The sequence below is a fragment of the Chrysemys picta genome, chromosome 10 (genome assembly GCF_011386835.1).
Source record: "Chrysemys picta bellii isolate R12L10 chromosome 10, ASM1138683v2, whole genome shotgun sequence".
In the NCBI taxonomy this organism is placed as follows: domain Eukaryota; kingdom Metazoa; phylum Chordata; order Testudines; family Emydidae; genus Chrysemys; species Chrysemys picta.
In genome coordinates, this window is record NC_088800.1 from 40,205,753 (window position 1) to 40,212,830 (window position 7,078).

The 7,078-nt window shown below is 50.1% G+C and overlaps 1 non-coding gene across 1 annotated transcript; it reads right to left on the reverse strand.

Annotated features, from left to right (window-relative positions):
• Positions 1-3,175: 3,175 nt before the first annotated feature.
• On the reverse strand, positions 3,176-3,247 carry TRNAH-GUG (transfer RNA histidin (anticodon GUG)). Its single transcript has one exon. It is a non-coding gene; the product is annotated as a tRNA-His (tRNA).
• Between the last annotated feature and the right edge of the window lie 3,831 nt (positions 3,248-7,078).

Here is a 7,078-nt window from a genome sequence, read left to right on the forward strand (position 1 = left end):
ATAGAGAGAAGGGATGGACAGGGAGTGTCTCGCTGTGGGTTCGTCCCAGGCTCCACACTGGCACCCTGATCCTCCCTGGGGCTAGACATGTCGGGATTAACCAGAATGATCACAGGAAGAAGAGGGGAAGGGGATGCATGCTGGCTCAGTTTTTATGACGGCTGGATGCCCAGCTGTTGGTGCAGATAGGGCAAATTTATAGGCCCAGTTATCACAACAGTGCACTAATTGTGGGTTCAATTGTCAAAAGTGAGTGTAAGTTCATAAGATGTCAAAACAACCAAGAACAGCAAATGTTAATGGGAAAAGGTATGAAAGGGAGACAGACAGACTGATTTAATCCAAGCAAAAAGGCCTTCTGATATAACTCAAGGACTGTGTTAAGGTCATGCATGGTGGACAAGAAAAGTGTGAAGTATCAGAGGAGTAGCCGTGTTAGTCTGAATCTGTAAAAAGCAACAGAGGGTCCTGTGGCACCTTTGAGACTAACTGAAGTTTTGGGAGCATAAGCTTTCGTGGGTAAGAACCTCACTTCTTCAGATGCAAGTAATGGAAATTACTTGCATCTGAAGAAGTGAGGTTCTTACCCAAGAAAAGTGTGGAATCAGAAACCAGTTAAACAAAATTAGTGTGGTGGAAACTAGGCCTAATTGGTGGACACAATAATAAGGGGTGGGCTATTCCGCGCATTACCCTCTTTGGGGTCCTTAAGAGAGAAAAAATTGGCTACTGGAATGAACTTCACCATCATGACTGCCAGGCCCGCCATCTCCTGGGACCCCGGAGCTTCATCATCCTGATCCTGAGACATGTCCTGAGCAGACCAGGCCAGAGAGAGGAAGAATGTAGATGACATTGGCACCTCTACCAGTGTCGAAAGGTCACTAGGCACAGAGATGAAAGGGAGAAAGTCCAGTTCAGGAGGGCCAGGAAAAACAGATAGCAGGAATAGCCACAAAAGGGTAGGGGTGCTGGAACAATGTGCATAGTGGGGGGAGGGGGGGGGGCGAGAGCCACTGAACCAAACTGTAAACCCTGTATATAATGGAAACCAGTTCAAGCCAGGGTGCATGGCAGCACCCCTAGTTCCAGCACCTATGCAAAAGGATCAGTACCTAGAAAGAGGAAAGACAGTGGCATAAGGAGAAAAGAGGGAAAGTTCAAGGAAGAACAGTACAGTTAAACCAGAGGACAAATAAATAAAGAGTCTCCAAGTAAGCGAAGAAATTATTAGAAAAACATTGTTAGAAAACTGCAAGAAGAGTAAAGCAAGAATGAAATGCGAATGAAATGCGAAGGAAATACGCTCTAATTAAAGAGAAACAGATTTAAGAAATAAGGAGGAAGTGAGCTGTAGTGAAAGTAAGACATAGTAAAGACTCTAACACAAACCATCTGGCAGCATCTTAAGGTACACAAGGTGAAGTGCAGGAATAGAGAAATTGTCAGACAGCAAATGGCTTGTAAATCAGAAAAGAGCTGCGGCTAATTGTTCAATCAAGAAAGCAATACATCACATCAAGGAATACATGTCTTTGTTTAAGCTGGAACTCAAAACAGCCAACACAGATTGCACAAGAGGATTGCTCGATTAGCCAAACTAACTTTTCCTCCAAACTCTGGGCGTACAGAGGCTGAAAACTGAGAAACTGAAAAGGCAAAGTATCTCCATTCTAGTGCATTGTATTATCTAATGTCAAAGTCTGTTATTTCATAAATGTCAATTGTTACCTACAAAGTGAGTTTTAATTAAGATATTACTTAATATACAGTACACAGCAGTAATAGTTTACAGTAGTTTACGGTGTGACCCTAATTAGCAGTTCCTGCTAAAATAACCAATTCTGATTTACGTGTGATTATTCCCCACCCCATTGATTTCTATTTTACCCCCAACTGATTGAGATCAAACATAATTTGGCCTCTAGATTGCCTCTGCCTCTCCTTATTGCTCTGATTCAGAACACCCGTCCACCAAGCTCCTTACACAGGAACTCCCCCTGCTGAAACCAATTGGCAGCAGCACAGGGACAGAGTCCACTGTGCACGGGGCCAGGGGCCACTCAAAACATAGACCACAAGTCCAGGAACCCAGGCAACATGCATGGCTGCAGCCTGGCATCACAGGCTTCCTGGATGCCAAACTTGGGAAGCACATGCACCCTCCACCCCAGAGCAGGCATTACACATCTGCACCAAGGCACCATGGGCACAGGCACTCCATGCCAAGCTGCAGGCAGCATTTGCACTTGTCTTGGGCTTCCCACACACAGCTTTGCCAGTGCCCCTCAATCCCAACCTGCAGTCTCCAGCCATGGGCTCCCTCACCAGCACAGCTCTGTTGCTGTCCCTCAGTCCCAACCTGCAGCTCCCCCACTATCCCCGCCTTGGGCTCTCCCCACATATGAAGTTGAAATATCTTCCTAGCAGAATAGTGTTGGATCAGTGGAGAAACCGGCAGGGAGTTGGGCAGTGCCTGGTGACCTCAGCGCCATCATGGACAGAAAACAGTGGGGTGTGGAGCCTGCAGGACAGCTCAGCGCGGCGCCAGCTGCTGCTCAGACAGTTGGTGCCACAAGAACTGGCATATAGTACCGGCAGCTGGGAACAGCTCACGCAGTCCTCTCCCCAGGTGTCTGGGAGGGGCTCCCCTTCCCAGCTGCATGGCAGCCCAGATGTGCCATGGCCAGGTCTCTGTACAGTATAGCCCTTGCTCAGGCCCTGCTTTATTAGAGCACTGGGTCCTCAATCAGTCCTCCTCAAGGGGAGGAGAGGGCTGGGAGCGGAGTGGAGCCCTCCTCTGAGGTACAAAAGCCAGAACATTTGGGATGATCCTGAGCCCATAAAACTGGACAGTTGCACAGGGACACCCTGTGCACAGGGATCAGGCCACATCCATGGCAAGGGGCGGGCAGGGAGGGGTGCAGACTGGCCAGTGCCACCCTCTTCTGTGGCACTAGAGCTGGGGCTTGGTGACTGATGGGCCAGTGACATAGACACTGGCACTGTCCCCAACCTTGTAACAGGCTGGCTGTGCCCTGTATCCTCCAAACGCCATAATGGGCCGGCCATGCCTGGGTGCTTCCCATAAGAAGCTGGCGCTACTGGACTGCATTCCCCCTCCCCAGTAAAAAACTGTGAGCACCCACATGCCGTGATATCGCTATTGAAGCGATGCCGTGACTCGGATTCGAACCGAGGTTGCTGCGGCCACAACGCAGAGTACTAACCACTATACGATCACGGCGAGCTACTGGGGCTCTGCGACAGCCGCCTGGCGCCCGCCCTCTTCAGAGTGGTGCTGATGACGTCACCATGGAGTGGGCGGACCAGCAGCTCCGCCCCTTGCCCCCTGCTGCTTCCAAGGGGGCGGGGTCGTGCTCTATCCGCACGGAGCTCCTTGCAGTGACTGTACATGTGTGAAATAGGGGTGGGCGGAGCAGCAGAGACGAAATCCTCCCTCGGCGCGCGCCTGGGGCACTCGGGGGGTTGCTGCTGAGAGTTGTGGGCATGCGCGCGCGTCCCCCATTAGCGGCTGGGCGGGTGCGTGTGTTCGTAGGTCCCACCTGCCGCTTCCCCGCCCCGGGGATGGACCGGACCGGACCCAGCGCTGTCTGCAGCCTACACAGGACCCGCACCGCTGCTGGCGGAACAGCCGCGCACACTCGCATATGACACAGTCGCACACCGTCCCCCGCAGGTACACACTGCATAGTCACATCTGCACCCTCCTCACACACACATACACACACTGCACGCTCACTCCTGGGCATACTCGCACGCAGGCGCACTCGCATATGTGCACACGCACATCCACACGCACACACATGGGCACACTCGCAATCACACACACTGCAGTCACATCCCCACACACCCTGTGAACTCACATCTATGCACACATTCATATCCACTGTACACACACACAGGTGCACTCACAGACCCCCTACACTACTCTGTGCACTCACACGTGGGCTCACTCATATCCTCCCCCGACATCACACATGGGCGCACTTACACCCACACACACCATGCACTTTCACGTGGGCACACACACACCATGCACTCACATGGGCACACTCACATTCATACATACAGTGCTCACACACATGCACCGCACACACTCACATGGGCACAATGACATCCACACACACTCATACATCACATACACTTGCACACACTCACATCTGCACACACATGTACTCACCCCCAACCCTTCTGTGCTGTTCTCTATCACCAGGAAGAACAAAAAGCCCATTTCTGTCTCTCTGCAGAGTCCCTTCATCTTTGTGCTCTTTAAGCCCTTACCATTAGGGCCTCCTCCACCTAAGCTCCAAGGGGAGATGGATCATCCCCTCACCCCATCCCCACCGCAGATGAGGTAACTGAGGATGGAACAGGTTGCATGGGATCACTCCTGCAGAGCTGAAAATTGAAACCAAGTCTTGTCTGTTTAGTCACACTGCCGTTTTGAATGAATATATGCCACGTCCATGTGCTTGGCTAGACTGTCTGTGAAACTGGGCTACTCCTGCCCACCTCCCTACCTGCATAGAGCACTACAAGCCCACAGGGGAAAGCAGCCTATGTAAATGCACAGCGTACCACCCAGGAGCATAAGTTCCATGTACCAACCACTCCTGAGACCATGCCCTTCCTAGAGCCAGGAACTGAGTCTGGGAGCCCAGATTCCCAGCATTCTACTACTGCCTGACAAATAGCTGCACATGATAGAATTTCTCTGTTTATTCATTTTTCTTAAAAACAAAACCAAGGAAATTCTGTGTGAAAACTATATTAGAAGAACATTATTAAATACCAAAATTAAGGGAACTGCTGCATCCTTAATTTAAACAGTGTGATACGTAGGCCTTGCTGGAGCCCTAGCCGTAACTAAGTATGAGTATGAACCAGAGTCAAGTTTGGCAGAGCAGTAACACACCAGGTACTGGCTAACCAAGTAAGCACATTCCTGACTGGAGAAGATGGTACAAGAACACCCAGCATTCTCAAGTACCTACGTAAACAAATTCCCAAAAGATTGTACAGGAACACACTGACCCCTCAGAAGGATGGGATGACAGGATAATGGATGAGGATGTTTTATTCAAGCTAGCAGGTACAAGATATAAAGGTGATAACTAAGGCTAAGATTTAGTCACAGGTATTTTTAGTAAAAGTCATGGACAAGTCATGGGCAATAAACAAAAATTCACGCCGTGACCTGTCCATGGGTTTCACTATAAATACCCTGACTAAAACTTCACAGCTCCTGGGGTGCCGCTGCTCTAGGGGGCCCTGCAGGCCAATCACTGGCCTCTGCTCTGGCAGCGGGGTCTGACTACCTCCCATTGCCTGCTTCTCCAAGGCCCCCTTGGACAGCTGCTGCGACGGCCTCTGGGGCGGTCCCAGGGACCGCTGCTGCTCTGGCAGCCCCAGGGCCAGCGGTACCAGCTGCTGCTCGAGCGGCCCCTGGACCAGTTGCCTGGGGCCATTCCAGCAGTGGCCAGTGTGGCTGACCCCTGGGCCACCCCAGCAGCAGCTGGTGCAGCTGGTCCCAGGGCTGCCCCAGCAAACGCCAGTGCAGCTCGCCCCAGGGCCAGCTGCTTGGGCAGCCCTGGGGTCAGCTGCACAGGCAGCTGCAGCTGCAGAGGTCCCAGAAAGTCACGGAATCTGTGACCTCTGTGACAGATTTGCAGCTTTAGTGATAACTAACAATATCTGCAGTGTAATATGTAACTTGTTTGTATGAGTGTATAAAAGGAGAAGTATTGGGACATTTTTGTATTGGCCAAGGGGACAGCTGACCGAGCCTTTACCTTGTCACTGGCATACATGTGTCAGTGTCCCTGTGACCCTTTGGACAGGGCGCTAGTACTGTGCATTGCTGACAACAAACCTGGCCAAGCACCTTTGCCACCAAACTGAGCTTGTGGTCTTTGTTTATGAATAACATCGAGGCCTTCTGAACCAACATGATTCATTCTCTGCTAGTGCAGCTAACGCCGGAGCTCCAAGAATAGCAGCACTAGCAGCATTAACAACTCAGCTGCATCAGCAACACTCCACAGCACTAACAACATGATGCAATCTGTAATTATGTGATCATATATAATTTTTTCCACAGGACCTCTACCTCATTCCATGCACAGGTTGGATTGGGCTCAGAGCTCAAGGTAGCTGTGCGATATTTGTTTTTATCTCCCTCATTCAGCAAGTGGCCCCTGCCTTATTTATTGCCCACCCTGCAAACTCTGCCCTGAATATGAACATTTTTATTTCTTCGTGGGTTTTTGCTGGCACTCCTCCTCGCAATGTCCAAACCGCACACACTTTAATGGATTTATCTTCACCACACCTGAGATGTATTCTTACCCTCATTTTACAGATGGGCAACTGAGACACAGAGCGATTAAGACCGACATTTGCAGTGTCTGCTCAAGTGGGATGCCTCAAGAGCTGAGGTTCAATTCCTCAATGCCTGCTGAGCACCCAGAGCTCCTAGTGCCTTCAATTTGAACTGAGTGTGCTCTGAACTGAAAACCAGACTCCCCCCAGCTTCTCAAACTGGGCACCTAGCTGTCAAGAAACTTAATTAGTGGTCACCTGGGAAAATGTTGGTTTAAGAGACTTGCTTAGCATCATATAGATGCTCTGGCAGAGCCTGCAATAGACACCTGGCTGGTTCTTTCACCCTTTCTCTCCTAGCAGTCATTTGCCTTGTTCTCTACACACTATCTTAAGGCCAACAATCTCATTGATTACACAACCCCAGATTCATTCACTTAGCTTTAAGCATGTGAGTAGTTCCATTGACTTTCTTCCCTCCACTTGGCTAATGGGTGTTTTTATAGTGCCAAGAAAGAAAGTGTAACCTACTGTTTCAGTGTGGCTACATATCACTGGTAAGCTATTCTGCAGTGACTCAAAAGCAGGCCAGGCTGTTAGAAACCAGGGTGAAAACTCCAAACTCGTTGTGAGTTCTATTCTTGTATTTTATCAAACGATTATCAAGCTCAAGCACTATAACAGCCTAACCAGGGAGTCAAAGACAATTCCCTTGGGTACTCCAGTCTATCTT